Source organism: Heptranchias perlo, chromosome 16, assembly GCF_035084215.1.
Source record: "Heptranchias perlo isolate sHepPer1 chromosome 16, sHepPer1.hap1, whole genome shotgun sequence".
Lineage (NCBI taxonomy): Eukaryota > Metazoa > Chordata > Chondrichthyes > Hexanchiformes > Hexanchidae > Heptranchias > Heptranchias perlo.
The window spans coordinates 31,760,259-31,780,159 of NC_090340.1; positions in this window are offsets into that span (position 1 = coordinate 31,760,259).

Consider the following 19,901-nt stretch of genomic DNA (forward strand, 5'->3'; position numbering starts at 1 on the left):
ATAATTCACAGGGATAAAAGGGAGTGACAAAAATCTTATGCTCACTTCTATTTTCTATCGTTAATTAAATTACAAATGTTGGTAATGCTGAAACCAGCAATTTACAGAAGACGAGGTTATGTAAGATTCAGCTTCTGTTAATGGTTCATAGCATTTGCAAAGTTGTATCATAGATAACATATGAATGTAATTTTGTTGATGGACAGTGATAGAAAGAAATCTAGTTAGTATGCTCATAATATAAATTTTGAACCTTCTCTCTTGATCTTTGACAGTTCATTGGGAATGTATGCTTACAGCACCCAGCTCTACCTCTCCATCACCTCTCTTGACCCCTCCACTGTCTGTGTTGTCAGACTGCTTGTCCAACATCCAGTCTTGGATGAGCCACAGTTTTGTCTAGTTAAACACTGGAAACACCATTGGTGGCTGTACCTTCAGCCATCTAGACCCCCATGCTCAAGAATTCCCTCTCCTCCTTTAAGACCCTCCTTAAAACCTATCTCTTTGACCAAGCTTTTGGTCATTCCTGGTAATACTTCTATCTTTGGCTTGGTGACCATTTTTCTCGATTACATCCCTTTGATGCTCCTTGGGACATTTTTCTATGTTAAAGGCACTACATAAATGCAAGTTGTTGCTGTTGAAAGTCATCATTTCTCAATAATTAATAGTAATAAAGTGCCTGATGGAGGCAAGCTAATTTCATCCTCTGTTTATTTTTACAGCTCTATAGAGATTGCAATCAGTTTGCGTCAGGTTGACCGAAACTAAATATGCCAAAACAGGGTTTATGGTTGAAGTATTGCTGGGTCATTTTGTGAAATGGAAGGTATTAAATGGCCAGTTTAACACAAAGGCCAACTTCCTCACAGGAAAAAATGGCAAGAGGCCAGACTAATATGAGTTTCCTAGCCCAAGAGCCCAAGACAATCCTGCGACCACGCAGTGGAATTTTCACTCCAAACTATCATCTAACTGGGCAGCTCTACATAATTTATTCTTGATTATGCCCATGTAGCTCGACTGCAAATTTGCAACAAAAAATAGACACTTGCAACTCCAATCGCTTTTAAAGAACATTGATTGAAAAAAAATTCACATACAGGACTGTGAATCAGAAGTTTTAAAAGCTAAAAGTTGCAATGGCTATTTTTAGTGACCCAAGTTGTATTATAAAATCTTAAAATAATCTTGAAAGACAGTCTTTTGAGGTGGTACTTCCTTGTCTTTGGTTGTAGACCATTTCCCCTTTAAGAAGAAAGTTGAGAGTGAAGGCATTCTGCATACAAAATGCAACCCCGAAGGCATTCCTTAATGGGAGTGAGAACAGGTGCTGGCAAGGAAATACCTCTCATGTGAGTCTTTCCCTCCTTCCCTGTGTGTTCAGCTGTGAGTAAAGGAACACTTGCCGGAGAAAGAAAGGGTGTGAAAGGTCTTGTGGTATCTCCTGCATGGTGCTGATAAGTTGCAGATGGTGTTCGACTCAGTGAGGGCAAGATGGCTGCAAAAGGATGGTTATTATGGTGCAGTTTTACAAGATATGAGTGCCTCTTGGATACCCTGGAGAGTTATCTATGTGTAGCTGTGCAAGGGTTGCTGGAGGCCAAGGCCAGCTTCTTCCACGGGCCCTGCAATGAGCTCCATTGTTACAGGCACAAAATGGCTGCTGCAGCAGCACTAGATTTTACTTTACCACTGTCCCCCCAAGGTAGAATTTCTATAGAGGATGCTATTAGTGCCAGGAGCCCAGCATGAATAATTTAAAGAAGGTGCAACCCAGGGAATTTTGGCTGGTTCTCCCTGTGTAATACTGGTGAGAGTAATTTCAGTTCCAGTCACTTCCAGTGATAAATTCACCACAAAACAAAATCTAGCCCACGATCTCTGAATTAAGGCCTTGATGTAAAAATAAGCTATTACGTAGGGCACTCAGACTAAACTGAAGGCCTAGAATTCAGTGGGCGAGCTTCTATATGACAGACATTTGCCTTCTGCATGTGGGTTAGCAACATGCCAGCCACCTTGATGTTCTAGATATCTAAGTCAAATGCCACATACCTGGTTTACTTGTCACCAATTGCTTAATTCAGGTCAACATGTGTGAATGGTTATGAGGCAAATTGATGTGTAACTTCACAGCAAGTAGGCTGCTTGTTTGTAACTGGTCTAGTTTGTATGTGCAGTTTTAAAGTTGCAGTTCAGCCATACATTCTCAATGGCTTGGAAAGGTCCATGCAAGGCAGTGATGTCAAAATTGCCATGCTGGCCTTGTATTAGAGTTGCCAGCCCTCCAGGATTGTCCTGGAATCTCCAGGACTTAAAGACTAATTTCCTGGACAGTGCTGCAAGCAACTTTGGAGAAAAATCATAGGGGCATTAAAAACAATTGTGTTTTTTCATTTTCTTTGAACACCTTTGTTTATTAGTTATAAAGTATTGGAGATGGGGAAAAAGTGCTATTTCAATGACAGTCAAGAATCATGCAGCTAGATAACTAAGAGTCTGTTTGTTTTCCAATTGACGTGAGACGGTGATGCGCCATAAGGATGGACATGTCGGGCGACCAACGGCAGGAGCGTGACGGCGGGGCAGTTGGACGTATTCCTCCAGGAATACGTCCAACCAGAGTTAGCAACCTTACCTTGTACAGCAGGCTAAGCCACTCAGCTTATTGATTGTCAAAAAAATATGGCTGCCCCCGACAGAAAGCTCAGATCTGTGATTGCTGCTGCCAGGGGCATTGCTATCACTGGAAGAAGATGTGAGAATGACTTCACTGGGGTGATGTGGTGATGCCGGTGATGGACTGGGGTTGACAATTGTAAACAATTTTACAACACCAAGTTATAGTCCAGCAATTTTATTTTAAATTCACAAGCTTTCGGAGGCTTCCTCCTTCGTCAGGTGAATGATGTGAAAATCACTGGGGTGAACATGGCCTGGGGTGCCAGTCGGAGCTGCCTTGTTTACATTGCTGATTTTTGATTGACAGAAGACCAGCGATGCAAATTTAGTGTTAGTGGCAAAACATGAAAAGTAAACTACGCTAGGATTTAAATGCCACTTTAAAAAAATAAAGAAAAATTTGAAAGCAGCATGAAATCCTATTCAGCACAAAGAGAATTGGAGTTCTCAGCATTGTATATTTGAATACTGCTGCTAAAAATCTCTTCGCCTCAATTCCAGTGATTAACTGAGACTTAGACAATTAAGTGAAGTCACAGTAAATGATATGAATCAAAATGAAAGAGCTCTCTGCAAACACAGTTAATGTTGTAGCCTTTGATGTGTTTTACCCACAACCCAGAAACACACACAATCCCACTGGGGAATAACACCGAGGAATTATTAATATGCAAGGTGATAAAGGAATAATGGGATGTTAAAACTGTCTAAATGGTCTCAGTTCATTTGATGCAGGACTTATTAGCTGAAATAGATAAGTTAAGTGAAGTAAAGAATGGATAACTGATGTTAATAACATAGAACATGGTAATTTAATAATTTCAGACGGAAAGCTATTTATGAAATCGTATCAATTACATAGTGGATGCTAAATGGTTAGCTAAGGAATACCATTTCATTCTGAGAATGAGACTGTATAAAACATACACAACTGGTGGAATCACAAATGAGATATAAAGATCTTTCTCATGAGTGTAATTTCATAGTTGTTGACAGCATATTTATACCACAAGTCTCAAAATAAAAATACAAATATTGTGGGCTTCATTTTCTGTTAACAGTTGCCTCAGGCTGTGCCACCACTGGCACAATATTTATTTTATACCTAGGCAGTTGTAATAAATCTGTGTTGCTGGTAGGGTGAGATTTACCTCTATCTTAGAGTCCCACTGGAAAAGAGCTACTTGAATGGTGTTAAAATAGTTCTGGATAAAGTATGAAAGAGACTGAGGAGATTTAGTAGTCTCAATGCTCAACATGTTCAATCCACTGCAGAGCAACAATCAATAAAACCAAAAGAATTTTGAAATACATGGCCATTCAAATATATTTACGAGGCTTCCATCCGTTTCGGGTGGGAGTGCTGGCCGCCTAAATTGAGGCTGACTCGAAAATCGCATTGGACGGGCTTTAGGGGACAAATCAGAATTGAGGTTGCCAAAAAAAAAATTTCTTGCTAACGCTCTGTTCATGATGAAAAACAGGGTAGTGCTAAGATAAAGATTGCCCCTATAAATGTTAAGAATACAGCCAACAGAAACTACATGCTTACTACATTGTAATGGACTCACTGGCCACAAGGATACCTGTCCGCTTTCTTTCTATTTATAACATTTGGATGTCTTGCATCTGCATTCAGGAGAAAATCGCACATAACCATCGGATGTGCAGTAGCACTGGAGGTGGACCTGTGAACCTCAAGTTGCTGTCATGCTTCAAGAAGGTGGCACCAGGCATCTTGGGACAAGAGTCTGTGGGAGGCTGAGAGTCTGTCACATCTTCCAGTTTTGTCGAAAGGTCTTCGACCTGAAACATTAACTCTGTTTCTTCCTCCACAGATGCTGCCTCACTTGTTGAGCTTTTCCAACATTTTCTGTTTTTATTTCAGATTTCCAGCATCCGCAGTATTTTGCTTTTGGGTCTGTGGGAGGAGTTGGAGAGGGAGAGCTTGGAGGCATGGTGCCATCGCACAGCTATTATCTTCCTTTTATTAGTCTCATTGTTACTCAGTAACACAGACATACATTGCACAACAGCAGCATGCCACACAATATATTGGTATCTGGCCTGTTAGAAGACATTCCGTCTAGAAAACATGTCTTCCTTTTCTCTTCTGAGTTTTGCTAAAATGATCTCCCAGGACCAGTGGCACATCACGCACTCCACCTGGTACAAGTACCCACAGATCCAAACACCCCAGTGCAATTAGATAGTGAGTTTGAGGATGGAGCACTGGATGAAGCACCCATCACAAATGAGGAGATGGAAGTGGAGATGGCAGCTAGGGAACAGCAACAGATGGCAAGGATCCTCACATAGCATAGGCCTGGGATTGATTTCTCCTGGACCTGGGAGATGATCGATGACCTAATGAGGTTTTCACTGGGTGTCAGCACAGCCTCCAGAAGGCTAGGCAGTTTCTTTGCTGTAAAAATATGGTGTGGAGATGCCGGTGATGGACTGGGGTTGACAATTGTAAACAATTTTACAACACCAAGTTATAGTCCAACAAATTTATTTTAAATTCCACAAGCTTTCGGAGGCTTCCTCCTTCCTCAGGTGAATGGTGTGGAAATTAACCATTTCCACACCATTCACCTGAGGAAGGAGGAAGCCTCCGAAAGCTTGTGGAATTTAAAATAAATTTGTTGGACTATAACTTGGTGTTGTAAAATTGTTTACAATTGTAAAAATATGGCACACAGCTCATCAGGCGAGAGGGCCTGCACACCTGATTGTATGACTGAGAGCAAGGATATACACCACCTTGCATATTTATGGCTCAAAACTCCAGTTTGATCCCACTCGCTACCCTGCAAAAAATTCCAAGGTGCTTCGGGGGGAGGAAATTTCAGATACTGAACTGAAATTGGGAGAAGGGTTCGGAGAGTTGACTGAAGGTGAGGTCAAAGAGGTAGGATTTGAGAAGGCTTTTGATGGTGGGGAGAGATAAGACAAGGTGGCTGGGTTTCACAAGAGAATTAGAGGGAGCAGGTCTGTCATGGTTGAAGGCTCTGCTGTAGATGTAGGAGTAGAGGGAGGGAGGAGAGACAGTAGTCCAGATGTCGAATTGGAGGAAGTTGCGGAGGTCGGGTGGAGTGGGGCAAAGGAGCGATTTGTAAATAAGGATGAAGATTTTGAAATCAATGATCTGTTGCCATGTGGTTTTGGATTGGGCAAGCCCTACTTTCCTTGTTCGTATGTTCTTGTTACAGCCCCAAGTGGAACCTATTTTTACATTCGGCATGATGTTGCCAACTTATCGCTCCATGACTTACAGTAGCTCCAATATCTGAAAGTACTGATTATTTTTTGCATCCTGCACCAAATCATGGATGTTGTAAAATCACTGGTAGTTTCAGGACATTTATAGCAACTTCATGCACAATTTCAGCCAGTATTTTTCAAATGTTACAAATAGTCTCGAATCCCAGAGCAAAACATTTTAACCAATTACATAACCAGCTTGAAAATGATTTGTACTGGGGTTGAAATGCCCCCATGACAGAAAGTATACTTTTTAAATGAAATATATAGCCCTGAAATTCTGTGGGGGTTCTCCTGATCTGTTGTAACTCCAGCTGAAGACAGGCGGAACCCACAGGGAAATGGCACAGCCATTTACTCTGAGGGTTCTACCAATCTCCCACCAGAGTTACGGCAGAAGATTGGGAGAATCGTACAGAATTTCTGGGTCTATATATATTTATTTTGCAGAGCACAAGTTTGTATTTTTTTCTCGTCAAAGATTAATAATGCATTAATAATTACCTTATTATTTTATCTCTACTGTGGTAGTTTTTACATAATTGCAATGCAAATTTCCTATTTTTTCCCTTCCCTGCACTCATGTTGGGATACAGTTCCGTAGGCCGTGTGGGCCTCTAGTACCGCAATCAAGAGGCCAATTCATGTGAGAGCCCAGACAATGCGTGCCATCAGGCTTTCTACCATGGGGGTCATGTAATATAGTTCTATTTTCGCCCAATGTGTGCACAAATGGGCAAGGTGATAACCAGGACTAGGAACCCTGGCTGTTGTTTTTCCCCCCTTTGGGGGCACTGAAACACCTGAACTGCTGAACCATTTGAAGTCATCTAATTCATCACAGACTTGGAATTGAGCCTGGGACCTTTCTGGTCTATAAGGCTCCATAAAACACCAGGAGGTGCATTTACTCTGACTGGCTTGATACAGTAGAAATAGGAGTTTAGTGTCATGTTCATATTCAGCTTTCAATCTGCCCATTGTCTTAAGGCAGCATGGAACTTAATGTGGTGAATAAATGCCATTGTCCTGCCAATCATATTTCCTGGCTTCATAACTACATTTAAGATGCTGGATACAAATGTTGTTCAGCTCAGATTAGTACTCAGACTGATGCCACCAAAATCACTTCAGATACCAATGTAAAGTTACATTGGAATGACAGCTGCACATTCTGATTGATTCAGAATATGCCTCTGTCCTGAATACTGATACAAGGTGAGGATTGGTGGGAATGTACTCTGATGTAATCTGGGAATAAAAACATCCATCCTCATGTCTCAGATAAAATAGATTAAACAGATTCTGATTCAAATTCCTGTTCCTGTCTCAAGGTACCCTACTAATGTATGCATCGGACTGTGATTTTATCCATTCATGCTGTCAAGTTTGTGCAAGAGTGATTCTCATCATAAAATTCTGTAGAACCGTGATCACAAGTTTTTAATTGGACATACACCATGGAAAAGATACCTACTTTCCTCGGATAAATAAAATATTACTTTGGAAACTGGTGATGTGGTAAAGTAGCAATGCAAGAACGTAATGATGTGTAAAACACTATTTAAGGAATTATTTCTTGCAACCATCAAACAGCCTACTTCAACTCACCAATATGTTTATTTAATTTCTGATTGCCTCCCGTCTCTACAGTCTGGAATATCAACAAAGAGATGGTGCAGAGGGAACCTACTCTTGAGCTGTGCGAACCACCTCCCTTGATCCCTCCATGGTCTCTGATTTGTCACACTGCTTTTCTGACATCCAGCACTGGGTCTGCAAAAATTTCCTCCAAATAAATATTGGAAAGACCCCTGCCACAAACTCCGTTCCCTGGCCATCAACTCCATCCCTCTCCCTGGTCACTGTCTGAGGCTCAACCAGACCGTTTGCAACCTTGGCGTCCTATTTGACCCTGAGATGAGCTTCCGACCACATATCCGCTCCATCACCAAGACCACCTACTTCCACCTCCATAACATCGCCTGTCTCCGCCTCTGCTTCAGCTCATCTGCTGCTGAAACCCTCATCCCTGCCTTTGTTACCTCTAGACTTGACTATTCCATTACTCTCCTGACTGACCTCCTATCTTCCACCCTCCATAAATTTGAGCTCATCCAAAGCTCTGCTGCCCGTATCCTAACTCACGCCGAGTCAGTTTCACCCGTCACCTCTGTGCTCGCTGACCTACATTGGCTCCCGGTCCTGCAACGCCTCGATTTTAAAATTCTCATCCTTCTTCAAATCCTTCCATGGCGCGCCCCTCCCTATCTCTGTAACCTCCTCAAGCCCTACAACCCTCCGAGATCTCTGCGCTCCTCCAATTCTGGCCCTCTTGCGCATCCCCAATTTTAATCACTCCACCATCGGCAGCCGTGCCTTCAGCTGCTTAGGCTCTAAGCTCTGGAATTCCCTCCCTAAACCTCTCCGCCTCTGTAACTTTCTCTCTTTCTTTAAGACGCTCCTTATAATCTTTCTCTTTGATCAAGCTTGTGGTCACCTGTCCTAATATCTCCTTATGTAGCTCGGTGTCAAATTTTGTTTGATTGCGCTCCTGTGAAGTGCCTCAGGACATTTTACTGCATTAAAGGCGCTTTATAAATGCAAGTTGTTGTTGTTGTGACAGCTTGCTCAGAGGTGTGCAAGATTTATTTTTTCCTGTAAATCATTTTTCATCTAAGAACTCTTCCATATGACAAACCAGTACTCAGTAGTAAACTATAGTAATGCAGTCTTTTATATTTATTTTTATTTAATGCAATAATTGTAATGTGTCTTCTTAATGATCCTTTTATGAAAGTGTGTGTACGTGTGTGTGTATCTGTGTATGTGTGTGAGCGCGTGTTTTTGTGTACTACTAGTTCTTGTGAATTATTCCAGAAACTCTACTGTTTGAATAGTCAGAATACTAACTACCTTTCATGCTGAGCAGCATCTCTGGTTTTGAACACCTATGCATTTTGCAACTCTCTACGTTTCCTGTCTTTTTTCTAATTATACTGTAATCTGCTATAACCAGATTTTATTAAAAAAAACAAGGCTCCAGAGATTGTATTTATGTTGTATCCCAGCTTTTGTCACAACGTATGCTCATGAAATTTAAAAGGGCATGATGATCAATTGGTGGTCAAATCAAAGAGTAATAGATAGCCAGCAACTTGTATGCATTTGATATAAAAGGTGCTTTATTCCAAATCACTATTTTGTCACTGAAAGAATGCTTCCTGACCATGGATTAATTAAAGTGTAAACATTAAATATTGATTGATGCATTATCAGCCCAGAGCAGTTGCCTACTCTCAGATTGATTTCTACAGTGATTTATTGTCATATTTGTTGAGTCATTTCACTTGATAACAAAGAGAAATTGCCTTCTATTGGTGTCTTCTCTGTCTTCATGCTTTCTCTGCCTTTGAATTCGAAATTAATATGCATGTGACAATAAAGTGCCGTGCTGGTCTTGACACTAGCAAAGTATTTTTCTCTTCCTTGTTCTGATTTAGTACTGTACTGGTGTTTTTTGCAGTAAACCTATTTTTGACTTACAATGGCAGCAGCATGCTGCTTAATAAAACAGATGGTCAAAACTCTTAAAGAAAGCCGACTCTTGGCACAATGCATTCCATTCTCTCCTTTTGTGTAGTTGTTTGTCAGAGGCTATCTTTCCTTTTGTTTAATTCATTTCAGTGACTTCACTTCCTATCTGTCGTCAGAGCAGCATCAGCGTTGTGACAGTATTTTTCCACAGTTTTAAAATCTCAGGGGTCAACATTTAGTCTTTTGTTGCAACAAGCAATTGCAGTTTGCACCATTAAAGCAGCGTTTTCTAACTGTCCCTTGATAATTGTTTTGAGGATTCAAACAAGTAATACTATCCAAAGTCATCTGTGAGGTCAAATTGTTGCAGAAACTAGCCTAGATTAATCCTTGAGATTGAGACCCTTATCTTGTGCATTTTCAAATGTACTGGCAGTGTTATAAAATGAACCATAGATCAGAGATAACATTTTAGATAAAACTACAAATGGTGTAATATGATCCTCATTTCATTTGTTCATTGAAGGAACTTTTATTTGCACGTGCTTATTGCTTGTATAAGGAAACCTTGTGCATAAATTTCATTGTAATGTATTAGTTCCTCGTCGCAGTGTTATATTTAATGGTATACCTCCAGAATATTTTATTTTATCAGGTCTGTTTAAGTTAAAAATGTATTGCAGTTATCCTGAAATAAACAACACACTTCCCATTCACAACTCATTCCAGGATCCCTATCACTGAAAATGTCTGCAGTTTGTATGGTTAAGAATCTCATTGTATTTGGGGCATTTACACAGATGGATGCTCAAATATGTTGACTACCATTGTTCTTTAAACCTCATCCAGGTGTTCTTTTGTTAAATACATCCAAATGCATTCTTAGGAAAAACACGCTTTGCAAATTATACTTCTTAAACAGAACTGTTTCCAAAAGCTGGGAACCTGAAACCCTGTCTGATATCATCTTGTGTAATCATTTACAAATCACCCAAAAACGCACCGCTATAAATTCTATTCAATTGGCTGTTTGCTTCACTGCTTGGTTATCCTGCACAGAATGTAAGAGCTGCTGCTGAAAGAGAACTGGGAATAAAACAGCAAATTTCCCTTAAATGAAGGAAGCTTTGTGTTGCTTATGCTACGTCAGAAAAGATTATAACAACGTTAATAACAGGGTATTCTCAGCACTTTGTGAAGCAAATGGAGTGTACCTTTTTGACATTAAACTGTATCATTCCACCCATTTATTCCTTTTAACTTGAAATGTTTGTTGCTTTAAAAAAGTGCTTTTTATTGCTAATTTACTTCAAAGTTGAAAACAGGAAGCAGTAAAACATTCCATTAGTACATATCTTCAGAAACAATGTTCAGTTGGATTTTATTGCTTGTTGTCTGGCATTTTGATTCTCTTGTAGCCTTTTATCATTGCTGTTTACACATACCAGCTGAATGAGTTATCCACTGATCAAAGGGTTAAGCTGTGTATAGGGAACAAGTAGGCTGGATATAAGCAATGTTAAAAGTAGCTGCAGTGTACTGAAAGCAGATATGCACAAGGACTAGTTAATGCAAAACATCAATATTGTTTTCTTCCACAGGGCTTCTGATCCTTGTAGCATTGGTTTGTTTTGTCACAATGGGTTTCTGCATACACTCTATATTTTCATTAGTGAGCTGCTTTTGAACTGAAGGGGTACATTGTGAGAAACTATTTTTATATAATGAAGAGAAATCATATTTGAGAAATTCCTGGCTGTGGTTACATTTTGTTTTCTTTCACAATTTCTCCCCTTCCTCTCCTGAAGGTGCTGACTCATGCTGGAGTACTGTTCTACGGGTATTGGCAGCTACCTGGGTACCTCACTCAAGTAGCCATTCTTCATGCGTGAGCCTAGACTGTGAATGTTAACACTCTGTTAATGTCACAGTTAAGCCTGATCTTGTTCTCCCCTAACAAAAACGACAACAATAACTTGAATTTATATAGCGCCTTTAACAAACTAAAACGTCCCAAATCGCTTCACAGAGCGTTATCAAACAAAATTTAATAATATCTATACCTGAACATTTTCCAGCAGGGATCATTCGACAGTGATCAGGAGTAGAAACCCTGACTGATGTTATTTCCCTTCCAAGCTCGTGGACGCTGAGGCCAATTATAGCACCTGTTACAATTTTTGAGCTCTCATCAGATTATTGCTCTTGTGCTCAGTGCCAAGGACTATTCCCATAAGTGAGCTTGGCTCAGTAGTAGCAGCCTTGCCTCTGAGTCAGAAAGTCGTGGGTTCAACCTCACTCTAGCATGTGAGCACATAACCTAGGCTGACAAGTCAATGCAGTACTTAGGGAATGTTGCATTGTTGGAGGGGCCATCTTTCGGATGAGACATTAAACTGAGTCTCCGTCTGCCAGCTCAGGTGGACATATTTGAAGAAGAACAGGAGAGTTCTCCTGGTGTCCTGGCCAACATTTATCCCTCAACCAACACCACCAAAACAGATTAACTGGTCATAATCTCGTTTCTGTTTGTGGGACCTTGCTCCGCGTGATTGCCCATGAAACAACAGTCACTGCACCGCAAAAGTAATTAAGTAATTCATTGATTGTAAAGCACTTTGGAACATTCTGAGGACCTGAAAGTTGCTAGATAAATGCAAGTCCTTTCTTTCAAAATGTGGCCTTATATGCACAGTATCTGTTAATGCAGCATTGTTCAAGTGTCAAAGAGAATACCCATGTTACGGAAAATGACACGAGCCCTTTCATGTTTTCCTAGTCTTTGTGAAGTGGAAGAATGATCACTATGAGACAACAACAACTTGCAATAATATAGCACCTTGAAGAATGATCACTATGAGACAACAACAACTTGCAATAATATAGCACCTTTAACGTAGTAAAACTTCCCAAGGCACTTCACAGGAGCGTTATCAAACAAAATCTGACACCGATTCACAGAAGATAATATTAGGACAGGTGACCAAAAACTTGTTTAAAGGGGTAGATTTTAAGGAGCATCTTAAAGTAGGAGAGAGAGGTAGAGAGGAGGAGAGGTTTAGGGAGGAAATTCCAGGGGCTAGGCAGTTGAAGGCATGGCTGGCAATGGTGGAGCGATTAAAATTGGAGATGCGCAAGAGGCCAGAATTGGAGAAGTGCAGAGACCTGGAAAATCTTTTCAACCAGAGGGTGGTTGGGTTTGGAATTCACTGCCTGAAAGGGTGATAGAGGCAGAAACCCTCATCGCATTTAAAAAGTACATGGATATGCACCTGAAGTGCCATAACCTACACATAACCAAGTGCTGGAAAGTGGGGTTAGGCTGGGTGGCTCATTTTCAGCCAGCACGGACATGATGGGCCGAATGGCCTCCTTCTGTGCCGTAAATTTTCTTTGATTGTATGATTCTATGATCTCGAAGGGTTGTAGGGCTGGAAGAGGTTACAGAGATAGGCAGGGGTGAGGCTATGGAGGGAATTGAAAATCGAGGCTTTTCCGGACCGGGAGCCAATGTAGACCAGCAAGCTCAGGGGTGATGGATGAATGGGACTTGGTGCGAGTTAGGACATGGGCAGCAGAATTCTGGATGGAACTCAAGTTTTTGGAGTGTGGAAGATGGGAGGCCGGCCAGGAGAACATTGGAGTGGTCAAGTCTAGAGGTAACAAAGGCATGGACGAGAGTTTCAGCAGCAAATGAGCTGAGGCAGGGGCAGAGACAGGCAATGTTAGGGAGGTGGAAGTAGGTGGTCTTGGTGATGGAGCAGAAGTTCATCTCAGAGTCAAATAGGAGACCAAGGTTGGGAACGGTCTGGTTCAGCCTCAGACAGTGGCCAGGGAGAGGGATAGTGTCAGTGGCTAGGGAACAGAGTTTGTGGCGGGGACCGAAGACAATAGCTTCAATCTTCCCAATATTTAGTTGGAGGAAATTTTTGCTCATTCAGTACTGGATGTCAGACAAGCAGTGTATCAAATCAGAGACTGTGGAGGGGTCGAGAGAGGTGGTAGTGAGGTAGAGCTGGGTGTTGTCAGCGTACGTATAGAGCCTGACGTCGTGTTTTCAAATGATGTTGCCAAGGGGCAGCATGTAGATGAGAAATAGGAGGGGCCCAAGGATAGATCCTTGGGGGACTCCAGAGGTAATGGTGCGAGAGCGGGAAGAGAAGGCATTGCAACTTAGGCTTTAGACTATGAATCAAGTTTGTTTAAAGTAAAAGATAAACAGTAGCAGAAAATCAAGGGACTTTTAACTCAGATACAAACATAATGAAAGACTTGACACTTTGCTAACTCTCTAAACCTGGCACAGTCTCCATAACACAACACTTATATGTTAGGTTTGGTCCACTCCCATAGAGTTTTCAGGTGTTTTCCTCTAAATCATTGGAACCAGAAGAACTAATGAATTGGAAGAAGGTTGACAAATGTATCTCCCTGCCTGAGCATGGTGCTGTTAATCAACCCCTACCCCCAGAGATATCCCATGGTGCACCCCTCCCCTCACTATGAGAGCCAGGTTACTTGAGTACAGGTTTCACAGACCTTTGCTACGCATCAAACAAAAGATTCAATGGCACCTGACTAGTTTTTATACAGATCAAAGCCAACTGTAATAGCCCAACCACCAGGAATGGCCGTATGCATCTGTAGCCTCCAGAGCTGTAACATTTTGTCACAGGCCTGATTTAAATGAATAAACAATAGAAATGGCTGAGATGATTGCTTGCAGTCACCCACCCTAACAAAAGGCAGACCAAACCCCCTGTGGCATTTTCAGCCATACTTGAGGAATGTGGATTCTGTCCTAATCCAGATAATCCAAACCTACAACAAGCAAAATGAAAGTGGCTACCAAAATCCTTTAAAGACATATACAGATATTTAAAATGTAGTCTATCTTTTGATTTGAAATATGACAGAAATCTCTATCTGTCACAGGATAGTCGTTGATGTCTTGGCTGAAATTATTTAATTTAACATAGACCAGGTGTCAAGATTAGGGGCATCCTGGTTTGTGTGGCGACGTATCATAAATCTGAACCATTGGGGTAGCAGTATATAATTACATTCTGTATCAAAATGAACTTTAAATGCCACCAACTAAGAAATAAAATAGTAGAGTATTACAGATGGCTGAGAGTATGTTACAAAAGAATAATGCGCTAAGTAAAGATGACATAACAAACAATACTGAATCTCAACCAGTTTGAATTCTGAGTGTGTTATCATCACAAATACATCCCAAGTGTTCTTTTTATTTAGAATATATTCCACTTCCAAGCTTTTTCATTCAACTATGATACCCCCGAGTTGATTGGCTCACTGACTGTTCAGACTCACACATAAAGAATAGTTACTTGGGCACAGTATTGGAGGGTGCCACCCACATAGAACTGTACCAATAAATTCATGAAAGAAGTAGTCAAGGGCAAATTAATGAACAATTTTTTTAAAAGAGTATGTATCATCTGTTCCAACCACCATTTTTTGTTACCACAACTAACTGCCATTATTAGGGTCATTCAATTTTAATGCATGGATTGGTGTCACCTATAGAATGAGGGTTGTTACAACATTGTGATTTTAGACTGTTATATAAATGAATAATAACTTAGACCAAGATTATAATTTGGTCATGTGCTGACAAGAAGAGAGCATTTTACTGAAAAATAATGCACATTCTTTTACTGAGCTTTTATTTTCTTGTCAATTTTCTTCTTTCTCTCCTCTCCTGAAGATATTGATTCCTTATCTAACAACTTGCATTTACATAGAGCCTTCAACGTGGTAAAATGACCCAAGACGCTTCACAGAAATGTAATCAGTCAAAAATTGACACCGAGCCAAAGAAGGAGACATTCGGACAAGTGACCAAAAGCTTGGTCAAAGAGGTAGGTTTTATGGAGCATCTTAAAGGAGGAGAGAGAGGTAGAGAAGCAGAGAAGTTTGGGGAGGGAATTCCAGATATTTGGGCCTAGATAGCTGAAGTCACGACAGCCAATGGTGGGGCAAAGGAAGTTGGGGATCCAAAAGAGGCAGAACGCAGAATTCTCAGAGGTTTGTAGGGCTGGAGGAGGTTACAGAGATAGGAAGGGAGTTGAACACATGGGTGAGAATTTTAAATTCAAGGCGTTGGTGGACCTGGAGCCTATGTAGGTCAACAAGTACAGGGGTGAAGGGTAAATGGGACTTGGTGCGAGTTAAGATATGGGCAGCAGAGTTTTGGATGAACTTAAGTTTATGGAGGGTGGAAGATGGAAGGTCAGCCAGGGGAGCATTAGAATAGTCGAGTCTGGAGGTAACAAAACTATGGATGATAATTTCGGATGGGCTGTGGCAGGAGCAGAGATGGGCAACATTACAAAGGTAGAAGTAGGTTGTCTTGGTGATGGAGAGGATTATGGGGACAGAAGCTCATTTCAGGGTCAAATTGGATGCCGAGGTTGCAAACAGTCTGGTTCAGCCTGAGGCAGTGGCGAGGAAGTGGGAATCAGTGGCTAGGGAACGGAGTTTGTGGCGGGGGCAAAGGCAATGGCTTCGGTCTTTCCAATGTTTAGTTGGAGGAAATTGTGTTTGTTACGTTGTCACATTAGAAATAGTGCAGGAAAAATTGATGGTGACTTAAAGGAGTAAAAACAACTAATGACCTGCTGAGGATTACATATAGGAGTGGAACAAAGCTGCTCTGTTCAGTTTTAATAAGGTGACTAGAATGCCTAGTGTGATTGGGACTGTCCCAGTTTTGGTGGTTTTGTCCAAAATTCTGTAAAATAGTTTTGGGACTGATATCCTGATTTTAATTAATTTATTTTTAATATCACCATATTTTTGTGTGAATTGTGCATATATTTCTCTGTAAATCTAAGCATGAATACAACTGGGAATTGTATCCCACAACCATACCTCTCCCCACACACACACACTATATGTATCCTTTCCTAAAGGTCGTGAATCAGTGGAATATATGGTGATTCAGTAATCTAACACTCCCAGTGGAGGGTTAGCACCCCTAGGGTGTGCATCTTGGAATATAATGGGCCTGCAGCATGCAATTTCCTGTGTTATACTTCCTACAAACACCACTCCCCACTGGGATTGCCTGATCATGGAATCACCCCTATAGTTTTTTAGGTGCCAGCAACCCTCTGATATCTCACCCAAAGTGGCTATTTGTCATGTGTGAGCCTCAATAGCCAGTTGTAAACAATTTTACAACACCAAGTTATAGTCCAACAAATTTATTTTTAATTCCACAAGCTTTCGGAGGCTTCCTCCTTCGTCAGGTGAACGGAATCGAAGATTTTCCATACCGTTCACCTGACAAAGGAGGAAGCCTCCGAAAGCTTGTGGAATTAAAAATAAATTTGTTGGACTATAACTTGGTGTTGTAAAATTGTTTACAATTGTCAACCCCAGTCCATCACCGGCATCTCCACATCATCAATAGCCAGTGTCAGTGAGCTATTTAACCCATGGGGGAAGAATTATCATGATGCCCAATCCTGCCCTCACCTGATAATCACACATATGCACTTTGAAATAAGGTCACTGGATGGTGATCATGAGGAAGAATCCAAGCTATTTTTTTCCAATCCTTAGCCTGGAATGTGTACCACCTTCACCACTACCTGGACCGAGATAAGAAAACCTAACATAGACCAAAGGTTAAATCTGGAATTGTCCTAGCTTGTGTGACTCAATACCACGTGATGGGTTGCATTTACCTCACTGATCTGCCAGGGTCCACCCGCACATGCACACAGTCTTTAAACTGATTTTTAAAAAATATTAACTCCATCATCCTGTTGCTTTACTATACATTTTAAATATGTTCAACTCTCTTTCCAGGCTTAAAGAAGTGGGAAAGTAAAGCATCAAAGATCTTTTCATGGTGCCAGTGAATGAGGGATGCAAGATTATAGCTGGATGAACGGGTGGGGGGGTTAAGGTTGAGATGCAAACTGGGAAATCAATGTGGGAATCCCTCAAACTGGATCAGGGAATCAAACTTGGTACTCGAAACAACGCTAATAGGTTGGAGCAGAGCCTCAGAGTTGAATTTTCAACTGCAGGGTGCATAGAAAGAATGATGCTTTGGTTCTCCAGAGTGTTTGTACCAGTCATAACTGTAAAGACATTTATTTGCTTGAAAGGTGTGTGCGTAGTATTGTCACAAGTTGTGGGAATAATTCAAATCATTAATAAATGATGCTATTTCACTTCCTCCCCATCACCGCATCCACCGGATTACTCTGTAAGCAGTCAGGACTGGAAACATTAAACCCTTGACTTAAAATTTAAAATCCAGAAAATATTTACCTACAGCTATTGTTTGCCAGAGTGCTCTGGGAATATTATGATTAAATCAAGGTTGTCTAGTTTCCTGTATTTATCTCATATCACTTATCAATAATCAGCACAAAGAAATAAGTAAATTCATTTTTTGCCGATGCTATAAAACTGCAAAGCAAACCCAATAGTTAAAATAATCATCCTTTGTTTTCCTTAGCATCTTAATTATTTATGGCTGATCTTTGCATTCTTTCAGTGCAAAATATAGATTTTCCTCACTTTTAGGTCATTCCACATTTATCTCTAAACATTAGCTCACAGCTACTCTGGGTTCAAATTATTTAATCCTTAACTGCTAGCCGTCCCAATGACAGGGACAATTTAATTAGTCTCAATTCCCTCCCCACAAAATAACATGTTTCTTCAAAGATCCTGAGCATAAGTGTTACTAAAAGTAGCAGAGGATGAGGGTGCCTCGTTTATGGTTTCATGCCTTTGCCAAATATACAAAAAAAATTGAATGGCATTTTTTTGCCACATAAAATCTGGAATTAAATTCAAGCCCCACATATGGATACAAGGATGTACAAATATATGTTAAAGGATTGCTTTATTTTCTCCACTGTCTCTGAAAATACCAAAATTATGCATATAAAATAAAGTCTGCAAAATGTCTAGAAACTTTTTTTCAATAAAAGAAAATAAAACAAATGTCTAAAAGTATAGTGTAGCAGTTTCACAAGGGGAAATGGTACAAATACTTGAACATATCTCCTTACACCTTCACCGTGTATTTCAGACAGTTAAAAATGAACACTGTGAGCAAAATTCTACAATTCACTGTTTCCAGTTAAATTCAGCTAAACGTTATTGAGGTTTGAACAACTTCTGGCATGGAATGAAATCTTCCTAGGGGAGGATATGCTTTGCGTTTGGAGATTTGAAGTACAATAATCATTTGTGTTGTAAAGGCTCACAGAAATCATCACAGCATCCAAATTTCTCTTTGTCCAAAATCAACAGATTGTGTGTTTATGTGTGGTTTTTCATTTATGGAAGGTCTTTGTGCTTTCAGATGAATGATACAATTAACCCATTAACACAGCTAGTATGGTTTAGAATTACAGTGTGCCTCACTGATGATATGACCATGAACAATAATAATGACCTGCATATTTAATATTTCTTTTACTTATTAAAAAAACTCAGAATAGGCTTTGTATCTTGCACTTTGCATGGAGTTACAGTGTATATGCGCTGGTCCATCTGAGAGGGAGTTGGCAGGTATAGTGTTTCTCTCAGGACACTTGTTTTTCTGTACAGTAGCTGGTGGTGATATAACTGCGACACATTTCAGTTTTAGATTTGAATTTATTCTAATTACATATTTACAGTGAAATTAGGTCCGGAAATCTGAAATGACTTCTCTACATTTGGATCTTGGTTCCGCAACGTTATCTAAGTGGCAATGATGCTAATGTAGGAAATTAGGTGACGCATGAGGGAAAGAATTAAGTGGGTTAAAGTGACAGTTTTTTTAAGACGCTGGCGGTTCGACAAACTTTATGATTTGACTATTTTCTTCTCACTTAAATTCACTTATTAATTTTAACTTAATTAATATAATTTAAAAGCAATTAAAGGATTTTCCTTAATAGTTTATATATTGCTGACCATGATTCCTAATTATGTTCACATCAAAGGACGGGTTTGATTATATATTATAAATGATGTATGGAATAGCTCCACGTCACGAAAAACGCGAACATAGTTTAAATTTCACCGCTCTTAGAAGTTAATCTTTCGAGCTTTGTTAGAGTAACTAGTTGCAACTTGCAACGAAATCTACTCAGCATCACGTTTCACAAAGTTTGTTTGCATTGGTATTAAACGAGGTTAGAAAATAAACAAAGAAATGCACGTTGTTCTACAGTCAAAATGTTGATGTTGCCTTATTATAATATTTTTTATTTTTTTCAATAATGAGTGTTTAACTCCCCCTCACCTTATTTTTGGATAGTTATGGTAAGATGCGTGCGTTGAGATATGAATGTTCTATAGTTTTATATTTTATTATTACAATCTAAGAAGTAACAACTTTCTAAATGTCCCCATGTGGT